At 43.7% G+C, this 22196-nt stretch overlaps 1 pseudogene; it reads left to right on the plus strand.

Annotated features, from left to right (window-relative positions):
* The first annotated feature begins 7919 nt into the window (after nt 1-7919).
* On the plus strand, nt 7920-8551 carry LOC147313268 (uncharacterized; annotated as a pseudogene).
* The last annotated feature ends 13645 nt before the right edge of the window (nt 8552-22196 follow it).

Below are 22196 nucleotides of genomic sequence, written 5' to 3' on the forward strand. Positions count from 1 at the left end.
TAAAGGTTAAGAGACGTAAAGAGGAAAATAAGAAAGAAGCTCAGAAATGAGTGGAACTGCCGCAGTTAAGGTCTCTACTTGTTTCAGAAAAAGCATTCTGTTTTTTACCTTGTTTGCTCATGCTTTAAACATATCAAAATGCAGAGTGGGTTACATACATTGGTACCGAATAGGTAATCACTTAGCAGCAAGGTGAATCTGTGATGAATTAGTGTGGTCTGCACTTCCTCTTCTTTGATTGGGTGAAAGGAGTTGAAAGTAATTGGATGAGGGAACCATGGGGATTGCCCTGCATAATTTCAAGAAAACTGCATTTTAAACGCCATCATAGCTGACACAGAACGCCGTAAAAAACGCAGTTTTTATCCATCGTTGCCGTTTTCTGCCGAGTGACATAAAAAGCGGCGTTCAAAGACAGATAAAAACAGCATTTTTTCCGCCACTCAGATGGGGCGTTCAAGGCACAAGTTTGTGGTGTAAAAAAACACAGACTGGTTGTGGTGTTTCGACAGAACGGAGATGGCTTGGTTTATAATGGAACATGTATTCAGCAGTAGTTAGCCATCCAAAACATATCACAATACACTTCTCTTCTTCTATCCTTCTATCACATTAGTCCCCTACTGGTAACTGAGTATATGTTCATATTCAGTCCCCCTTGTAAAGCAACCCTTCACCATCTTCGCAGTGTATGTAAACATAACATCTCTCCTCATTCTCACAGAATTCTACTACCTCAGTATTACTTACTTAGCATGGTAACATTACTATTTGCACATAACATTATCAGTAGTAAACTTTGCAACCAGACAGCATTTCAATACTGCTTGCTGAACCTATTTCATTCATAACACTACTGGGTGTTTGAGCTATACCTATGATCTTAACATACCCATCTTGTTATGGTGCCTAAATCGTCCTTTATAATGAATACTTGTACAGTTAAGATTACTGTAGTAACTTAACAACCTTAAGTCACAAAACTTCACAAATAAATCACAGTAAATCAATCATCTATTATACTTGGACCTCAGAACTAGCAGTATGGAACTTAACATTACCATCCAACAGCTCAAGCGTGTTATTTTCCCACTTTTCTTTTTTTTAAAACTCATTTCATTATATAATCCTTGGTCCAAGCTGGTAACTGTCTCGGTCTGTTAGGAACAGAAGGTCTTTTAGGAGTTTCTCTTGTGTTGTTTTCAACCTCTTCACCAGCCTGCAACGGCTCAGCATTCTCTGCTCGGCAGAGTGAGAGACGGGCTGCATTCCATCGCTTTCCATCACTCAAGATGAAGGTGCTCAGTCCAGTCTGTTGCTGCACTGACAGTGGATCAGTAAACTGTCTCTCTCCCTTCGCCATTCGGAAAGGCTTACGTATCCGCACCCTGTCACCGACCACAGGCTAGGGAGGTTTTGTCCCCCTCTTAGCATCAGTGTAACGTTTACTCCTACGTTGCTGGTGAAAGACTCTGGCCCTGCATTGGTCATACTGTCCTGTGTCTTTGGGAAACATTTAGCTTTGTTCTCATTGGTCTCCCTCTGAGAAGCTGAAACGGTGCTGCTCCAGTTGTTGCATGAGCTGTAGCATGGTAATTCTGTAGCATCTCTGTTACGGCGGGCTTCCACGGCTTCTGGGACACCTGTGCAGCCTGAACACAGTCCTTCAGTACTCTGTTGAATCTTTCAACACACCCGTTCGCTTGAGGGTGATACACACTTGTTCTAATGTGCTTGATGCCCCTTTCCTTCAGGAAATCAGCAAAGGCAGATGAAGTGAATTGTGGTCCATTATCTGTCGTAAGCTCACAAGGGTTTCCCTCCCATGCAAAAACTGAAGACAAGAACCTGATAACAGTGTCTGTAGTAGCTGATGAAGTAAAGGCTACTTCTGGCCATTTGCTGAAGTAATCGACCAGTGTGATAGCAAACCTGCAGTCCTGCGACCCGCGGTCAAAAGGTCCAACAATGTCAACGGCCACATGCTGAAAGGGACCATCTGGAAACTGAACCGGCTGTAGGGGAGCAGGAGCAGTTTTGGCCATTTTGTCACACAATTGACAGACTGAGCACGATGACAGAATCGCATGGACTTGAGTATCCATGCATGGCCACCAGTAAAGCTCTCTGAGTCGCTGCTTTGTGTGAACTATGCCCTGGTGACCTTCGTGTGCGAGGCATATCACCTTTTCTCGCAGGGACCTTGGGACCACCAGACGTGTCCCCCAGAAAACCAACGGTGATTCCACAGCAAGTTCATGTCGCACCAGGAAATACGGCTGCATCTCAGGTGGGAGAGACCTTTTCACCTTAGGCCAGCCTGAGCGGATAACCTGTCGCAGCAGAGAAAGGTCAGGGCAGTCCTCATATTCAGCTTTAAAATCCGTCAACGGTGTCGCTGTCAAGAGAGGAGAAACTTCAGCTATCGCCAAGAGAAGGTCTTTTTCAGCATCAATGTCAGTGCTGGAGTACGTCAGGGGAACCTGTGAGAGGCAGTCTGCGATGACATTCTGAACACCAGGACGGTACTGCACATCGTACTGAAAACACATCAACCTTGCAGACCATCGTGCGATTCTCATGCCCGCTCTGTTCATACCTTTGGTGCTGAGAAGGGTAGTAAGAGCTTGGTGGTCAGTACGAAACGTGAATCTGCGGCCCCATACATATGTACGCCATCTTTCCACCGCCCAGACACAGGCTAACGCCTCCTTTTCTGTGGTGGAGTACTTTCTTTCAGCAGGAGACAGTGTTCGGGAGGCGAACGCCACAACCCGCTCCACTTGATCTGGATGTAACTGTGTCAACACAGCGCCTAGCCCGTAGTCTGATGCATCTGTGGTGATAAAAGCAGGTAAGTCAGGGTCATAGACGGCAAGTGCGGGACTTTCCAGAAGGAGTTTTTTCAGGTTACTGAAGCTCTCATGTGCTGCCTCGTTCCACTGGAGTTCAACTTTCATGTCTGTGTGATGGCTGCACTTACAGCCACACAGTGGTAATACCCACCATGTTAGTGTAGAGGCTTATAAGTAACATTGCATTCACATTTCTTTCTTTAAATATAGGAATTAATTTACAGGACAATAAATAACTGGTTTTGGTTTAGATTTAATTCACATATCCACATAACACTGCATTCTAAAATAAGTGCACACATTTTAGTTTACACTGTTATGTATGATTAATTTTTTGTTTTCTGAGTTACCTTAGTTGCAGCTGTTCCAGTCCCTTGATTAAGGAGCCAAGAGGTGGAAAAGGGGCGGAGCGAGCTTTAAAGGAAGACTACAAATTGGTTCACGCTATAACTCAGGACCATGGGGGGGAATTGGAGTTCATTATGTTTGGTTTAGTTAGATTTTGTGTGTTTTACCCCTTCTCCTGTTTTTGTGGACTGATCAGCCACTATTTAAGTTTCCCCTTTGTCTCGTTAAGTTAGGTCAGTTTGTTTGAGTTATCAGTTGAGTTGTCAACTTTGAGTAGAGTTTTGTTATTTTGACCTCTTTTATGGGCCCAAGATTTTGAGTCTTTTGCATGAGTTAACCAATTATGTTTTTTGGGTTAAATAAAAAATCATTTTTTTGGACTTTAACCTGTGCCTAAGTTTCCTTCACTGCTTGGTCCATCACAAGTGGTGTCAGGAGTGGGATCAGCAGTTGAAGGCACAGGATTTTTTTTTTCTCTTTTTCCCCCTCTTCACTTATCAAGCCATGCACAGAATGGGAAGGAGTGGCAGAGGAGCAAAAGGAGATTGTCAAAACCAGCCAGTTGGAGTGGTAGAGCAAGTAGAAGGAGGAGAGGAAAATGGAGCCTCTGGAGGGGTGGATAGTACTGAGAGCCAAGGTAAGGAGCTGACAATGTCAGAACTGATTTCCATCCTTCATTCTCATATGGGTCAGCAGGAGGCCCAGGAAGCAAGAAGAAGGGAGGAGTTTACCCGCCAGGAACAGCGCTTTAGAGCACTACAACATCAGTTTCAGCTGTTGCAGGTAGAAGTGAAAGCTCGTACTTCTCCCTGAGCTGCAAATGGAGGAACCTAAACAACCAGAGGTAGAGTCCGTTGAAGAGGAGGATCCTCCCTGTGCTGGCTCCAGTAATGAGCAAATACATCCTCAATCAGGTCAGTCTCGCTTTTATGAACCCAGGTTGGAAAAATTGACAGAGGAGGATGATATTGAACATTTTTTAACAACATTTGAACGCATGGCTGTAGTTTGCCGGTGGCAAAAAATGGACTGGGTTTTTCATCTGATTTCTTTACTCACTGGCAAAGCAAGAGGTGCGTATGTTCATATGGATATGGATGACTCTCTAGACTATGACAAAGTTAAAGCAGCTATTCTTCAAAAATATGACATTAATCCTGAGACATATAGACCGAGATTCTGTTCACTGGAGATAAAACCTGATGAGAATCTAAAAGAACTATATGCAACTATATGCAAGAGTTATATGAGAAGTGGGTAAAGCCAAAAGGAAAAATGGTGCATGAGGTTAGTGAAATATTAATTTTAGAACAATACTTGAGAATGCTGTCTCCTGAGTTACAGATATGGATTAAAGAACGCAATCCAAACTCTGCAGCGGCAGCTGCAGAGCTGGCTGATGTGTTTGTGGCAGCACGGAGAAAAGGACAGCCATGGAGCCACACAGCATGGAAAATGAGAGATGGTTCAAAATCTGTCCCTCACTACCAGAAAGCAGGGGTGAGTAAACCTCCAAAGAGCCAGTCTGTCAATATGCCGTCAAGACCTCCACCCAAGACTGTGATTTGTTATTTGTGTGGGATGGAGGGCCACACAAAACCTATGTGCCCAAAGAATTCTACAAAAATAACTCAGATGTGTTTTGTGCCCCGACAAAGTGTGGAGCCTAAAGTGGAGTTTGAGAATGGTTTCAAAATGACCTTAGTTGAGGTTGATGGGAAACCATTAAAGGCCCTTGTTGACTCAGGAAGTACTCAGACTCTTGTGCACCGAGACTTTGTTCCCGCAAATAAAGTTAATGTGGAGACAATCCCTGTTCGCTGCATTCATGGAGATGAGAGGTCATATCCAACAGCAGATCTGTACATCAAGGTACAAGGACAAACGTATATTCTAAATATTGGTGTTGCAGAGAATCTGCCATTTCCAGTAGTGCTGGGTCGAGATCTGCCTGTGTTGTTTGACTTGCTGAATCCTAGTCATACATGCAATGTTGCAGTAACAAGAGCTCAAGCTAAGAAGAAAGAGGAGTCCCTACACCCACTCCGTGCCTTGTCCTTCTATGATGCAGACATAGAGACTGCACCCGGGAAGTCTTGTAAGTCACGTGGACAGAGAAGGCAAGAGAAGTTTCTACATACTGCTGTTCGAGCAGCTCCTAGCACAGAGCCTGAGTTACCTTTGGGTTTTAAAATCCCTGTTAATATTATTGAAATGCAACATGACGATCCATCTCTAACATCTCTGTTCCAGAAAGCTGCAGAGAGGAACCAAGGAACTAAGCAAGATTTGAACAGCAGGGGGGAGTTTCTGCTGAAAGATGGCATTCTGTATCATCAGCAGGGTTCAGCATTGCAGTTGGTGGTTCCTAGAGCAGTCCAGAAGGTGGTGCTCTCCTTGGGACACTCCATTCCATGGGCTGGCCACTTGGGAAAGCATAAAACCATGGCCCGCATTAGAAAATATTTTCATTGGCCTGGAGTGCGCTCGGATGTTACACGGTTCTGTAAAAGCTGCCCTCAGTGCCAGAAGTCTTCTCTTAAAATCCCCTCCAGAGCTCCTCTCCAGTCTCTACCAATTATCAGCACTCCATTTGAATGGCTAGGAATGGACATTGTTGGTCCTCTAGAAAGAAGCAAGGCAGGCAACCGTTACATGCTGGTAGTGACAGATTACGCTACAAAGTATCCAGAGGTCTTTCCTTTGAGATCAATAAAAGCCAAAGCAGTCGCCCTCTGTCTCATACAGTTCTTCTCAAGGGTTGGTTTTCCTCGTGAGATTCTTACTGACCGTGGCACTAACTTCATGTCCACTTTGTTGAAGCAGGTGTACCAGCTCCTTGGGATTAAGAGCCTGAGGACAACACCATACCACCCTCGGACAGATGGCCTAAAAGAGCGCTTCAATCAGACCCTGAAACAAATGTTACGCAAATTTGTCAATGAAACTGGTACAGACTGGGATCAGTGGCTGCCCTACCTCCTCTTTGCATATAGAGAAGTACCCCAGGCTTCTACAGGTTTTTCACCTTTTGAACTATTGTATGGCCATGAGGTACGAGGCCCCTTGTCTCTTCTAAGGGAGACTTGGGAGGGTGACCAAGAAAGATCACAGGCTGTCAGTGTTGTCTCTTATGTTGTCCAGATGCAGGAACGGTTGGAGAAGATGATGGAGCTGGCCCAAGCCCACAAAGCGGAAGCACAGCAGCACCAGAAGGCCTGGTACGACCAGTCAGCTCGGCAAAGATCCTTCAGTCCTGGTGAGAAGGTGCTGGTGCTTCTTCCAAGTGATTATCTGGCGGCGCGGCAGTAGCACGCAGCGGCCACTCCGGAGCCAAAGTGGTGCTGCATTGTTTATCGTTTACGTTTTTGTGTGTAGCGTGTTTATTTTGCACTATGTATGGATATCGTCGCAACTGGTGTCGGTGTCCGTGCATACAACAGCCAGACACTTTTCAACCTAAATAACCCGGTTGACGACATCCAGGATGGGCTGCGGGAAACGCTGCGTGAACTCGGCTTGCTCCGCGAACCAGGCCTCGAAGCCTCGGCGTTGCCTGATGTCGGCGGCCGGAGGTGGGGACATCGGAAGCGTTGCGCGAGGAAGCGGAAGCGCGGCAAGCGGGTGGGAGTCTGTGCTAGGCTAAAAACAAACCCTAGCCGGCCGGCTCTACCGTCCATCATCTTATCCAACGTCTGCTCCCTGGATAGTAAACTGGATTACATCCGACTCCAGCAGGCTACACAGCGTGAGGTTAGAGACTGCTGTGTCTTTGTTTTCACGGAAACATGGCTCAGCGACAGAGTACCGGACGCCGCTATTCAGCTAAACGGGCTTGCCTCGTTTCGTGCCGACAGAAATGCAGCTCTGTGCGGTAAGACTCGCGGTGGCGGCTTGTGTGTTTACATCAACGAGAAATGGTGCAAGAACTCTGTGCTAGTTTCTAGTTATTGCTCATCGCTGGTGGAGTTTGTGACTGTTAGATGCAGACCTTTTTATTTACCACGGGAATTCACCACTGTTTTCATTATCGGAGTGTACATTCCACCTAGCGCTAATGCTAAGGAAGCGCTATGGGAACTGTATACAAAGATCAGTGAACTGCAAAATACACACCCGGATGGACTGTTTATTGTTGCTGGAGATTTCAACCATGCAAATCTCAAGTCAGTGCTTCCTAGATTCCATCAGTATGTGGACTTTGCAACGAGAGGGGAAAACACGCTGGATCTTGTTTACACAAACATCCCCGGCGCATATCGGGCAGAGCCCCACCCCCACCTCGGCTACTCAGACCACATCTCTGTTATGCTAATTCCAGCATACAGACCACTCGTCAGGCGATCAAAACCGGTTCTGAAGCAGGTGAAAACCTGGCCAGCAGGAGCCATCTCTGGTCTTCAGGACTGTTTCGAGAGCACTGACTGGAACATGTTTAGGGAGGCTGCAACTTACGGCGACTTCACTGACTTGGAGGAGTACACATCATCAGTGTCCAGCTACATCAACAAGTGCACCGATGACGTCACTGTCTCCAAGACCATCATCTCATGACCCAACCAGAAACCGTGGATTACTGCGGAAGTGTGTGCACTTTTAAGGACCCGAGACTCTGCCTTCAAAGAGGGAGATAAGGTGGCGCTTAGAAGAGCTAGGGCCGAACTTTCTCGGGCCATCAGAGAGGCGAAGCGCGCACACGCCCAGAGAATCCACAACCACTTCAGGGACAGCGGCGACACACGGCGCATGTGGCAGGGCTTACAAGCCATCACTAACTACAGGACGACATCACCTGCCTGTGACAGTGACGGCTCCCTCCCAGATGCGCTGAACAACTTCTATGCTCGGTTCGACAGGCAGAACGACGTGGCGGCGAGGAAGACCACCCCTCCTCTGAACGACCAGGTCCTGTGTCTCACTACAGCTGAGGTGAGGAAAACTCTACGCAGAGTCAATCCAAGCTGCTGGACCAGACAACATCCCAGGCAGAGTGCTCAGAGAATGTGCTGACCAGCTGGCAGATGTTCTCACCGACATCTTCAACATCTCTCTGAGCAGTGCCGTCGTTCCCACATGCCTCAAGGCCACCACCATCGTCCCCGTGCCCAAGAAGTCTTCTGTGTCCTGTCTCAACGACTACTGTCCTGTTGCACTTACACCCACCATCATAAAGTGGTTCAAACGGCTCGTCATGAGACACATCAAGACCCTGCTGCCCCCCTCACTGGACCCACTGCAATTTGCATACTGCCATAACCGCTCAACGGACGACGCCATCTCGACTGCACTCCATCTTGTCCTGACACACTTGGACAAGAAGGACTCACACGTTCGAATGCTGTACATAGATTTCAGCTCAGCATTCAACACGATCATCCCCCAACAACTGATCGGAAAGCTGAGCCTGTTGGGCCTGAACACCTCCCTCTGCAACTGGATCCTGGACTTTCTGACCGGAAGGCCTCAGTCAGTACGGATCGGGAACTGCACCTCCAGCACCACCACACTGAGCACTGGGGCCCCACAAGGCTGTGTGCTCAGTCCTCTGCTGTTCACACTGCTGACTCATGACTGTGTAGCAACACACAGTTCAAATCACATCATTAAGTTCGCTGATGACACGACCGTGGTGGGTCTCATTAGCAAGAACGACGAGTCAGCGTACAGAGAGGAAGTGCAGAGACTAACGGACTGGTGTAAAGACAGCAACCTGTCTCTGAATGTTGACAAGACAAAAGAGATGGTTGTTGACTTTAGGAGGACACGAGGCGACCACTCACTGCTGTACATCAACGGCTCCTCTGTGGAGATCGTCGACAGCACCAAATTCCTGGGCGTCCACCTGGAGAAGGACCTCGGCTGGTCCCTCAACACCAGCTCCCTGCACAAGAAAGCCCAACAGCGTCTCTTCTTTCTGAGGAGACTGAGAAAGGCCCAGCTTCCACCACCGATCCTGACCACCTTCTATAGAGGAACTATCGAAAGCATCCTGAGCGGCTGCATCACTGTCTGGTTTGGGAACTGTGCCATATCGGACCGCAAGACCCTACAGCGGATAGTGGGAACAGCAGAGAAGATCATCGGGGTCTCTCTCCCCTCTATTGAGGACATCTACACCACACGATGCATTCGCAAAGCCACCAGCATTGTGGCTGATCGGACACACCCCTCTCACACACTCTTCACACTCCTGCCATCTGGAAAAAGGTACCGAAGCATTCGGGCACACACATCCAGACTGTGCAACAGCTTTTTTCCACAAGCCATCTGTCTCCTCAGCAAAAAGGGACTGACTGATAAACACACACACACACACACACATTATCACTCAGCTTAACTCAACTACCTCAAAACATTGAGACTGGACTGACTAATCAACACAAGCGCAAACACACTGACCTACACCACCAAACCATCGTACACACCAACCTGTAAATGCTCTTTTGCACAATATTATTACTGGACTTTCTGCACTAACTTCTGCACTTCCTAATTTTTGCTGCTACACTAAGGAATGTTTACTGTTCCTCCACTACCTCAACTCATCATCACAAAACCTTGTTATTATGTTACGTTGTGTTTTTTTGTCATACTGTCACTTGCTGCTCTTGTTTGCACATTTGCACGTGCACTTTGTTGTCTGCTGTCTGATAACAAAAAAAAGTCTTCCTTAGATAGTTAGATAGTTTTTTGTTAATTTATGTTGTAATTTATGTTAGGTCAGTCTGTCTTGTCTCTGCTAGCCAGCTAACTAGGCCTCTTAGTTAGCTAGTTTAGAGTTTTCTGTTAATTTATGTGTAGCGAGTGAAAGCCACCGAGTAACCGCTAAGGGCCTCTATACTACTTGTGCAAACTTTCAGGCCCAAAGCTCTCACAGGAACGAGCCCAGAATAAACGGGACAAGAGGGTCAATATCAGTCAGATATGTTAAAATTTATTATTTTAAAAGAACACAAAGGGTTTGCAAAAGGCCTAAAACATCAAAATGGGAAAGGTCACTAACGACCACGACCACCACGACCTGCTTAAGGAATGGGTGGAGAGACCAAAAGCAGATGTCTTTCTGATCCAGGAGGTTTCAGAGGAGGAGGAAGTGGATGATCAGTATCTGCCAAAACCCACTCCTCAGGACCTGGATCTCAACCATCTTTCTGAGGAAAGACGGGCTCAGGTGAGAAACCTGTGTAAATTAGATGTGTTCAGTGAAAATCCTGGTAGAACGGACATTGTGGAACGTGACATTGTGTTGAAAGATGGAGCTTCTGTGAGGAGAATGAGTTACAGGATACCTGAGCGTCTACTGATCCCGTTGAAAGAGGAGATCGACCTGATGTTGTCACTAGGAATCATTGAAGCCTCGAAGAGCGAGTGGTGCCACCCGGTGGTCCTGGTGCCAAAGAAGGATGGCAGTATCCGTTTCTGCATAGACTTCAGGTACCTGAATGCAATATCCCCGCATTGATGACATGGTTGAGCACCTTGGGAAGGCCAGATACCTGACAACAATAGACCTCTGCAAGGGTTATTGGCAGGTACCACTGGCTAAGCGCTCAAAAGAGCTGACTGCTTTCCGGACCCCGTGGGGCTTGTTCCAGTTTAAAGTCATGCCCTTTGGACTGCATGGTGCCCCGGCAACATTCCAGAGACTGATGGACCAGATACTGTCTGACATGTCTGATTTCTATGAAGCGCCTTGAGGCGACTTTTGTTGTGATTTGGCTCTATATAAATAAAATTGAATTGAATTGAATTGAATTGAAAATTTTGCTGCAGCCTACCTTGATGACATAGTGATTTTCAGTTCTACCTGGGAAGAACACCTGAAACACCTGGAGAAGGTATTGGGGCGTCTTCAGTCTGCAGGGTTGACTGTTAATCCAGCTAAGTGTGCCATTGCCAAGGCTGAAACTGAGTACCTTGGGTTTGTGATTGGAAATGGAGTAATAAAACCTCAAGTCAATAAGGTCACCGCCATAGAATCCTGTCCCTTGCCAGAGACCAGAAAGCAGCTGAGATCATTTTTAGGTATGGCAGGATTCTATCATCGGTTTATCCCTCATTTCTCCGCCAGGGCAGCTCTTCTGACGGATCTGACTGGTGCCCGAAGTCCCAATAAGATCACCTGGACAGAGGAGGCTAAGATGGCTTTTCAGGACCTACGACAATCTCTGAGTAAGAGCCCAGTCTTGCACAGCCCTGATTTTGAGAGAAATTTCATTCTTCAGACTGATGCCTCAGAGAGAGGATTGGGAGCTGTTCTGTTACAGGGACCGCCTGGAGAGCGTCATCCAGTGGCCTTCATCAGCCGCAAGCGGTTTCCGAGGGAAGTGCGATACTCAACCATTGAGAAGGAGGGACTTGCCATCAAATGGGCCCTGGACTCCTTTAGGTATTATCTTCTCGGACGGGAGTTCATATTGGAAACAGACCACAAGGCTCTTCAATGGATAGAGAGAATGAAGGACACAAATGGAAGGATCACGCGATGGTACCTTGCAATCCAGCCATTCCGGTTCACCATCAACCACATCCCCGGCAAAGATAACTGCACTGCAGACTCTCTCTCTCGCTGTCCCAGGGAGAGATCTGAAGAGGGGGAGTGTGTGATGGCTGCACTTACAGCCACACAGTGGTAATACCCACCATGTTAGTGTAGAGGCTTATAAGTAACATTGTATTCACATTTCTTTCTTTAAATATAGGAATTAATTTACAGGACAATAAATAACTGGTTTTGGTTTAGATTTAATTCACATATCCACATAACACTGCATTCTAAAATAAGTGCACACATTTTAGTTTACACTGTTATGTATGATTAATTTTTTGTTTTCTGAGTTACCTTAGTTGCAGCTGTTCCAGTCCCTTGATTAACCCTTTAAGACCTACCATAGAACCAAGTCCGCCAGAGCTTATATTATATTTTTACATGCTGTGGAGCCATTTTTGGGAGCATTTCAAGTTGCTATACATCAATACAACCATTACAGCCTAAATTTTAATAATATGTCTGCATTAGGTGCATAGTAATTACATAAATTGCAAAAAAGTGCAATAAACTACAAAAAAATTTGAAAATCGTTTTTGTTTTTTTAACATATATTTCTAGTTAGAGAAATTTAAGAGGCTCATCCCTCAAAACTGTAAATACAAAAAAGTTGCACAAACTAGTTTCCCACCACAGGAAATTTATTTTGAGTGTCTTCATAGTTTTATTTTTGAAATACACCAATTTTTATACACTGCAGGAAAAACGAAAATAAATATTATAGTGCAAATTTGCAAAATAACAGCATATGCATCAAAATAAACTATTTCCAGCAGTGCAATATGAGTCCTAAGCATCCCAGAAACGACACAGAAAGTCATAAACTCAAACATAACTTTTTAAAACACAAGTATAGGCTCATAAGGCCCCGATCGTAAAAAAACTACATTTCCGCAATATGACGTCACTTCCGGTTTCGGGCAGGTCATGCGGTCATGTGATAGTTCGCGCTGATGGACGTAGGAAGTGTTACAAACAGCTGATCGGATCGGCGAAGCGTGTTTCTGGAATATCATGTTTTTGTTGCTGCAAGTGATTTTTATGCAGTTTTTGCAAAGCTATACAGTGGGGCAAAAAAGTATTTAGTCAGCCACCGATTGTGCAAGTTCCCCCACTTAAAATGATGACAGAGGTCAGTAATTTGCACCAGAGGTACACTTCAACTGTGAGAGACAGAATGTGAAAAAAAAATCCATGAATTCACATGGTAGGATTTGTAAAGAATTTATTCGTAAATTAGGGTGGAAAATAAGTATTTGGTCACCTCAAACAAGGAAAGTCTCTGGCTCTCACAGACCTGTAACGTCTTCTGTAAGAAGCTTTTCTGTCCCCCACTCGTTACCTGTATGAATGGCACCTGTTTGAACTCATCATCTGTATAAAAGACACCTGTCTGTCCACAGCCTCAAACAGTCAGACTCCAAAGTCCGCCATGGCCAAGACCAAAGAGCTTTCGAAGGACACCAGGAAAAGTATTGTAGACCTGCACCAGACTGGGAAGAGTTAATCTACAATAGGCAAGCAGCTTGGTGTGAAAAAATCAACTGTGGGAGCAACCATCAGAAAATGGAAGACATACACGACCACTGATAATCTCCCTCGATCTGGGGCTCCACACAAGATCTCATCCCGTGGGGTCAAAATGATCATGAGAATGGTGAGCAAAGATCCCAGAACCACACGGGGGGACCTGGTGAATGACCTGCAGAGAGCTGGGACCAAAGTAACAAAGGTCACCATCAGTAACACACTACAACGGCAGGGAATCAAATCCCGCAGTGCCAGACGTGTTCCGCTGCTGAAGCCAGTGCATGTCCAGGCCCGTCTGAAGTTTGCCAGAGAGCACATGGATGATACAGCAGAGGATTGGGAGAATGTCATGTGGTCAGATGAAACCAAAGTAGAACTTTTTGGTATAAACTCAACTCGTCGTGTTTGGAGGAAGAAGAATACTGAGTTGCATCCCAAGAACACCATACCTACTGTGAAGCATGGGGGTGGAAACATCATGCTATGGGGCTGTTTTTCTGCCAAGGGGACAGGACGACTGATCCGTGTTAAGGACAGAATGAATGGGGCCATGTATCGTGAGATTGTGAGCCAAAACCTCCTTCCATCAGTGAGAACTTTGAAGATGAAACGAGGCTGGGTCTTCCAACATGACAATGATCCAAAACACACCGCCCGGGCAACAAAGGAGTGGCTCCGTAAGAAGCATTTGAAAGTCCTGGAGTGGCCTAGCCAGTCTCCAGACCTCAACCCCATAGAAAATCTGTGGCGGGAGTTGAAAGTCCGTGTTGCTCGGCGACAGCCCCAAAACATCACTGCTCTCGAGAAGATCTGCATGGAGGAATGGGCCAAAATACCAGCTACTGTGTGTGCAAACCTGGTAAAGACCTATAGTAAACGTTTGACCTCTGTTATTGCCAACAAAGGTTATGTTACAAAGTATTGAGTTGTATTTTTGTTATTGACCAAATACTTATTTTCCACCCTGATTTACGAATAAATTCTTTACAAATCCTACCATGTGGATTCCTGGATTTTTTTTTCACATTCTGTCTCTCACAGTTGAAGTGTACCTCTGATGCAAATTACTGACCTCTATCATCATTTTAAGTGGGGGAACTTGCACAATCGGTGGCTGACTAAATACTTTTTTGCCCCACTGTAACTAGTTTGACTTTAGGTCGCACCAGTGAACAGTCTGCAAAATACTGTCTGTAGATAGTTTCTGGCAGAATAGACACAGAAGCTCCAGTGTCTACTATCAGCTCTACCATCTTAGAACCACCTTGTACGGTTTCAATGTCGACAGTGCAGGTAAGCTTATCTTGAATAGCTGCCATCATTTTAGCATCTTGCACGCACAGTACTGCCAGTTCTGGAACCACTACTTCTCTCACTTCACTGACTGACGACTTACATACCTTGGCAAAATGTCCCTTTTTCCCACAGTTGTTGCATTTTGAAGAAGCAGCCGGGCAGTTTTTATCATTAGCTAAGTGCTTGTGAGAACCACACCTGAAGCACTTCCGCTGCTGCTGCTTTGAACCTCCCCGTTTGCGTTGGTCTGGAGTACAGCCTTTAGCAGGGCGAGGTCCTCTCTTCTGGTGAGAGTGGGAATTTGCCGCGTTGACTGTCTGAACAGGCGTGGTCGGAAACGAGCCGGGTGTGGAGAGTAGAGTAGCGTTTTTGACTGCTGCTTCCACCTGGCCTGCAATAGTTAGAGCCTTATCCAGTGTGAGATCGTCCTCCAGTAACAGTTTGTCTTTCACAGCGCTGAGATGAGCGTTGGAGATTAACTGATCTCTTATCATTTCACTTTCCATTTGTCCAAAGTTAAGATGCAGCTAACGCTCTCAGAGCCACCACATACTGAGAAACAGTCTCATCCGCTCGTTGAATACGCTGTCTGAATGTATGACGGCACGCCACGACATTTACTTTCGGCACAAAGTGCTTCTCCAGTGCGCTCATGGCGTCAGCATATGTATCACCTTGCTCCGGTAACGTGTAGAATAACCGCTGTCCCTCCGGGCCCAAGCAGTGTAGCAAAACAGCACGTTTCCTAGCATCCGGCCATGCGTCTCCCATGGCATTGATTACTAGCATGTAATTGTCGAATATTTTCCGCCATGTAGTAAATGGAATCGGCGGCTCACCCACATGTGGAAGAAAAGATGGTGGACTCGGAACTGATGCACTCATCCTCGTTGCCAATTTGTGGTGTTTCGACAGAAGAACGGAGACGGCTTGCTTTATAATGGAACGTGTATTCAGCAGTAGTTAGCCATCCAAAACATATCACAATACACTTCTGTTCTTCTATCCTTCTATCACTATTAGTCACCAGAGATGGGCTGTAATCTGATTACTTTTTTCAAGTAACAAGTAAAGTAAGGGATTACTATTGCAAAAACGGTAATTAGATTACCGTTACTTTCCCGTAGGAACGCTGCGTTACTGCGTTACTAAAACCGTGATTTTTTGCGAGAATGTCTCACGACAGTGACGTAAGCGAGTGTGCCGTTAGTGACAACAGCTGTGTGCAGATCAACAATGGATCACATATCAATTGTGGGAGAGAGTATGAGCGTGCAGCGTTTAAAGCGTGGAAGTACTGACCTTACTTTGAGTTTGATTCCATAAAAAGTGACAAAAACATTAGCGTCCATCGTGCGTGGGAAGAAAACTTCTTTTTACAGCGAAAAAAACCCCTAAACTTCCAAGCAAGCACCGAGTGCACAACGACGTAATGGGAAATTCACAGAGAAACTCGCGGATTCTTCAACTGACCGCGGCACACCTGCACCAGGGTAAACCTCCGCCTACCTCCAGTCCTGCTTTACAGGTGAAAATAGAGCAACAGGACCGCTGAGTCTTTGACTTTATTTATTTTCTGCTGTGTTTTACTTGCATCTATTTGAAAGAGTGAGTGTAAACACAAAAAATATTTTATTTTATGTGCTGGAATGTGCAGAAAATAGGTTTAAATGTTAAACAAATTTATTCAAGTCAGAGAATGTTGCATATAATTAAATTTTTGCTTGATGCATAAAGTTAAAAGATTAAAACTGATAAAACAAGTTAAAAAAATAGACTTTTCCATTTAATTACATTTTGTATGATGGATTATGTAGAAAAAGTAGAATTGGGCTGGAAGATCTATCGCTTTATCACCTCTTCAGGTTGTAAATCGTGTTTTTAAAAAGTAACTAAGTAACTAATTACTTTTGAAAATAAGTAATCAGTAAAGTAACGGGATTACTTTTTTGGGGAAGTAATCAGTAATTAGTTACTGATTACTTTTTTCAAGTAACTTGATCAACACTGTTAGTCACAGAGCCCCCTACTGGTAACTGAGTATATGTTCATATTCAGTCCCCTTTGTAAAGCAACCCTTCACCATCTTCGCAGTGTATGTAAACATAACACTGGTGGGTTTTTTATGGTGTTTTGAATAATTAAAGTGTTTTTTATGCCATTCTTACAAAACGGTTTAGAAAAGTGGTGAATTATGGCCCTCATGGCTTGCCAGAGTAATTGATTCCTCTGGGAGTTCATATTGAATGAACTGAAATCAGTAGTGTGATCTCCAGTCTTGATATAAGGAATGAGAAAATTGACAGCTGTTAATTTTAATCAGCCTGTCTCAGATGTTTTAACTCTTCGAATCACAAAGTAATGTGGTAACATTTGGACTGACGAGTTTACTGTCAGCATTTTAATTGCTAGTTTAAAGGCTGTAGGTTGCAGCCATTCCTCTAACACTGTATAAACGTAACAGGCCTCAGTGCAGGTTCTAATAGTCTGAGCTGCTTCAACCTTTATTTGTGAAGAGCACAGCAGCTTACAAAACACGTAGCTAGCTCGTACTACAAAGTAAAATTTTCAGCTAAGATTACCTTAAAATAACAGGGCTATGTGCAGTGATGCTAGTGTTAGCACGTTACCTTCAACAGGTGGTCAGACTGAGTAAACAAGCACACAGTCAGAGGTTGGGCTCTCCGTTTCGCTGTAGGGCAGGGGCGGAGCGTGGGGGTGGCTTACTGGGCTTAAGCCCGGGTTGTTTTGTCAGAAGCCCGGGGTCTTTTGGAGTGCAATTTTTTCATAGTTAGATGCCTGGCTGACAACTGTATAAAACAAAAAGTACACACAATATTCGAAGCACATAGTGCACACTGTGGGAATTTACGACTATGCGTGAATCCCCCCTGATATTGGTATGATCCGAGCTCAGGCACTAAGCGACTGAGCGAGAGGGCGGGGCAGCTGCTGCCAGCAGTGAGTGCGCTGTTGGAGAAACGGAGCCAGCCATACTAAGGAGAGCTTAAGTTTGACCAGGTACCAAAGAAAATCATTCGTACAGTACAAATAATGTAAATATGACTGTGCATCACAAAAGATTGATATCAAACTGATCACTTGACTAATATTATGTTACTTGCTCTTCAAGTGAATCAACAAATGGCGAAATGAAAAGCCAAATAAATGCTATTTTTTTAGAGTGTTAGCTTACGTGTGTTTATTTCATATTTTCAGTTCTTACCCTCCCCGACTAAATCGGTTTCAGTTATGTACTGAAATATAAGAATGGACATTAGAGTGTTCTTTCAAAGAAAAACCTCAGGTAAATGTTATTTTATATATTATGCTTTGTATGTTGTTCAGTATATTTCTATGCAAAACAAGAGGGATTTCAGTACACAGCAGGATATTCACATTTGTAACCAGATATTTACATACACTTTAGGGAGAAAACATAAAACATTTTTACTGTACAACATTAATTTAGAGTAAACTTTTGTTTTAGATAAATATTGAAATATATTTTGAATTAGTTAAATGTCAGAATAAAGAGAGAGAGATCTGTCTATTTTTATCACTTTCATCCAATTTAGGAGTACATATACACTAAGTTTATTGTTAATTAATAAGAAAACTCCAGAGGATTCCATTCTGAGCTGAAGAAGCTTCTGATAGGTTCGTAGAGTCCATGTGAGTAAAGTGGTGGCACACCTGTGGATGCATATAAGGCAAAACACAGAGCCTGTTTCTTTGACATGGGAACATCAAGAGATGTCAACCAAAACACCAGGAAAAGAACTGTGGAGCTCCATAAGTGTGGCTCAATTTTGAATACAATTTGGTGCCATTTGCAATTAAGAAATACAGATAGTTTCTCTCTTTACTCTTAAAGTTAACAAATATGTTTTTTATATTTATCAATCTAAAAAAATAAACATTTAGTCTGATTTGATGTTACAATTAAAAAAGTGTTTCTGTTTTGATCTGAAGAGTATGTAAATATCTGGTTTCCCCTGTATATTTGATGATTGTCAGCACAAAGAGGGAGAGAGAGGAACAGAGAGGGAGAGAGAGGAGAATGAGGACAGAACAGAGATGGAACAAGAGCAGGTGAGACAGACATGTTAGTCAAATGGTTGTTTACCAAAAGTATCACCGTATCATAGGTACTCATGTATCTCGTACCTAGTGTTTCTTTTTAGGTTTGTTATTTTTCAAATTCTATATTTGTTAAGTTATGCAGGCTTGTTTACACAACAAGGCTAAATAATTATATAAACCCTTCTCAATCTAAATAGTGTACTTTGGTAGAATTAAAAAAACAAGTGTAGTGCAGGTATATGATGATTTTTAGTGCTACTTTCATCTAGTTCTGATTGTGGTTCTGTCTTGGTTAAATCCCAAGTAGTCCTGATTTTGAACTGTTGTAGTCCTGTTTTAATTCTGGATCAGTTCTGGGTCTGGTTGAATTGGGGTTTAGTCCTCGTGTCTTGATGCAGCCCTGACCTTGTTCTGCCTTGCTGCTTAATTAAAAAACTAGTTTAAGGTGTCCTGCATATGTGATATATATTTTTCCCTATATGAAGTCATTCCTTTTTGAACAAAACTCAAAACAGAGCCTATTAATCTTTCAGTCATTTCTACCCCCCCCCCCCCCAAAAAAAAAACAAACAAAAAAAACCCACATGCATACTACCCTTTTGGGATAAGCCCCAGGTGTTTCAAATGTCTGGCTCCGCCTCTGCTGTAGGGTCCCTTCATTCTTCGCATATCCGTGTCGATCCGAGTGTAAATCCCGAGGCTGAACGGCCTTTGTACAAGGCACACACACTTCTTGGCAGGGCAAAGCTATGAGCTAGAAAAATCCAGGCAGACAGCCTGTGTCTGTCCAACCAATCAGAGAGCTCCTTACATCCCAAGGTGTGGCTAATTTGCATTGCAACAGGATTTTTAAAATGAGTTGCTAATTCAAATGTTAATCCCTGAGCGAACAGGCAAGGGAAATGGATTTTGAAATGAAGAGTGGAATCATTTTGAAAATCAACTTATTAAATTGGAATTCAAAAATGGTTTTTGAAATGAGTTTTTTAAAAAGCATTTTGAAAATCAATTTATTAAATTGGAATTCGAAAATGTTTTTTGAAATTAGAGCAGGGCGATATGAACAAAAATATTTATCACGATATACATTTGAAAATTTGCGATAACGATATAACTGACGATATAATTGACACTAGACAAAATACTTTACAAGTCCACAACTTTATTAGTGCAAAAAACCCTATCAATGTATTTTCACTTAAACAAGCAGCTGTTTCTTATGTGCATTAAAGTTATATAAAAATGTAACAGTGCAAATGCAAATTCCTTGCTGACAGTTTAACCAAAAGGCATTTCCAGTGGAAATTGGCCGACATATCCTCAGCATAACCATGTATAATATCCACAAAACTTAAAAAGAGGTTATACAAACACAATACCATAATATTATGTTGAAGCGCAGTACGTATCACTCCGCGAGGCTCCTGCCTACGATAGCCGTAATGCTCCGACAATCCATCAAGCGGTGCCGGTTCGTAGCTTAGCAAAGTTGTACTAAAACATTTGACAGATTTTCCAGCGCCGTGTACCACATAAAATCGTTTCGAGGTCAGTAAACACAACCAGAATTCATACATTTTTCAGAAAAATCAAAGGATTGATTTTAAGTGTGACGTATTTTCCAAACAACACGGTAATAAGGACGGCCCGCTAGCATGCGCTACCAAAAATAGTGCTTTGTTGTGTATCTGACGGACGAAAGCTAAACCAGTTCCACACCACTGAAGTTGCAGCATTTTTACAAACCAATTCTGGTTCATCCGTTTCATTTAACGATCTGCTTTCGCTCTCATTCTGCGTCGCCGCCATGTGCGTATGTAAACATAAGCACTGCGCATGCGCGGTTTACCCATATTCTATTGCGAGATTTAATTTTCCTATCATTGCCCAAAATTACCCGGTATTACCGTGAACGGTATGATATAGCCCAGCCCTATTTGAAATTAGTTTTTTAAAAAGCATTTTGAAAATCAGTTTATTAAATTAGAATTCAAAAATGAATTTACAAATGCAGAATTTATTCTACAATTAATTATTTAAGCACAGAATTCTTTATTTCGATGCACGTGGCTCTTGTGGTCCTCCATACATTTCAACCATAAGACATCAAAATAAATGATTCAAGTAGTGATGGTAAATTTGATTCTTTTTACTGAATCAAGTTTTAATGAGTCACTCACCAAAGTGAATCGGATTTTTTGAGTCATTTGAGTCACTGAGTCAGTCGACCAGAGAGTGCAAAAAAATGCACATTTTCACTCAAACTTAATTTGTTTCTCTTTTCATGGAAATCCTACTACTAAGATGAATGATTCTAAAAGAAAACAACTATTTTATAGAGCAAAAAAGAGCAAAAACATTTCTAAAATTAAGCAATTTCCTATCAAAATTGCTTAATAAACATTTATTTATTTTTATTTTATTTTAATATATTTTTATTTTTTATTTTATTAGTATTTTCCTTAAATGTGTTAAATATATATTTTCTCATCTAAATGTCCACTGAGCTGTGAGCCAGGGGGCGGTAATGCGCCTTAACATTGGTTGCCAACCAAGAAGAAGAGGAAGCTGTGAGCCAGGAGGGAGGGGGTGAGTGGGTGGTCGTGTCCAAATTCATGGGCTGCATCCTCCTGAGGCCGCATTTGTAGACCGATTACATCACAGCGACGCGCCGAAGGCTGTCCAAATTCGTAGACTCCTCTGAATGCAGCCGACAAATGTGTCCTCCTTTTCCCCGAATTTGAAGGATGGGTCGGGTGTGTCCTTCGTGGCCTACCATATCCCAGAATTCATAGCGCGGCCCAGCCAAACTTCAGTTTCCAACAATGGCGGCCACTACTAAGTTTTAAAATTACTCATACTAATCATTCTGGGTCACAAAATAAACTTTTGACATATTTTCAGGCGAGAAAGTAGTTGTGTAAACATCAAATATCTGCTCAATTTATCAAGATATCGCATATTTGCAAAAGTGCTTCGACGTTTTCGGAGACGTCTGCTACCCACCTGCTCGATAGCTAGCCGGGTGCTCGAGGGTTACTGATGCGGCCGAGAACAGCACAACTCCCGGCACATCATTTTCAGATCACCGCGGACTTTCGCTGCTCGGGTTAAACGTAATATATAAGTCACTTAGAGAACCTAAAAATGTTATTGTTGGGCTTTTTTCAGTGTTTTGTTTGTTCGTGAGTAAATCGGTTTGGCTGAGATTAAAGTTATTAGATTAGATTAGATAAAATACAACTTTATTAATCCCCCGGGTGGGTTCCTCCTTGGTTTTTACACAGCTGACTAAACGTCAAACAGAAAACTGATTAAACAGAAGTATGAGACAGTCGAGAATTTACGCCAGTGTCCTGTTATATTTTAGATAGCAAGGAGCAGACGGCTGAGTTTATTAAACTCTACCGAGACAGCAGTGACGCTAATCAGAAGGCTAGACCGTCCAATTTCACGGCCGTTTACTTCCAGCCTACCTGACCTTCTGAGGACCCGGCCCACGTAGACCGCGAAGGCTGGGTCCTCAGGAGGAT

The sequence above is a fragment of the Aulonocara sp. 'chitande type north' Nkhata Bay genome, linkage group LG15, assembly GCF_057382095.1.
Source record: "Aulonocara sp. 'chitande type north' Nkhata Bay isolate Kocher_YH1m ecotype deep benthic linkage group LG15, A_spYH_male_GT1.1, whole genome shotgun sequence".
NCBI classification, from domain to species: Eukaryota; Metazoa; Chordata; class Actinopteri; order Cichliformes; family Cichlidae; genus Aulonocara; species Aulonocara sp. 'chitande type north' Nkhata Bay.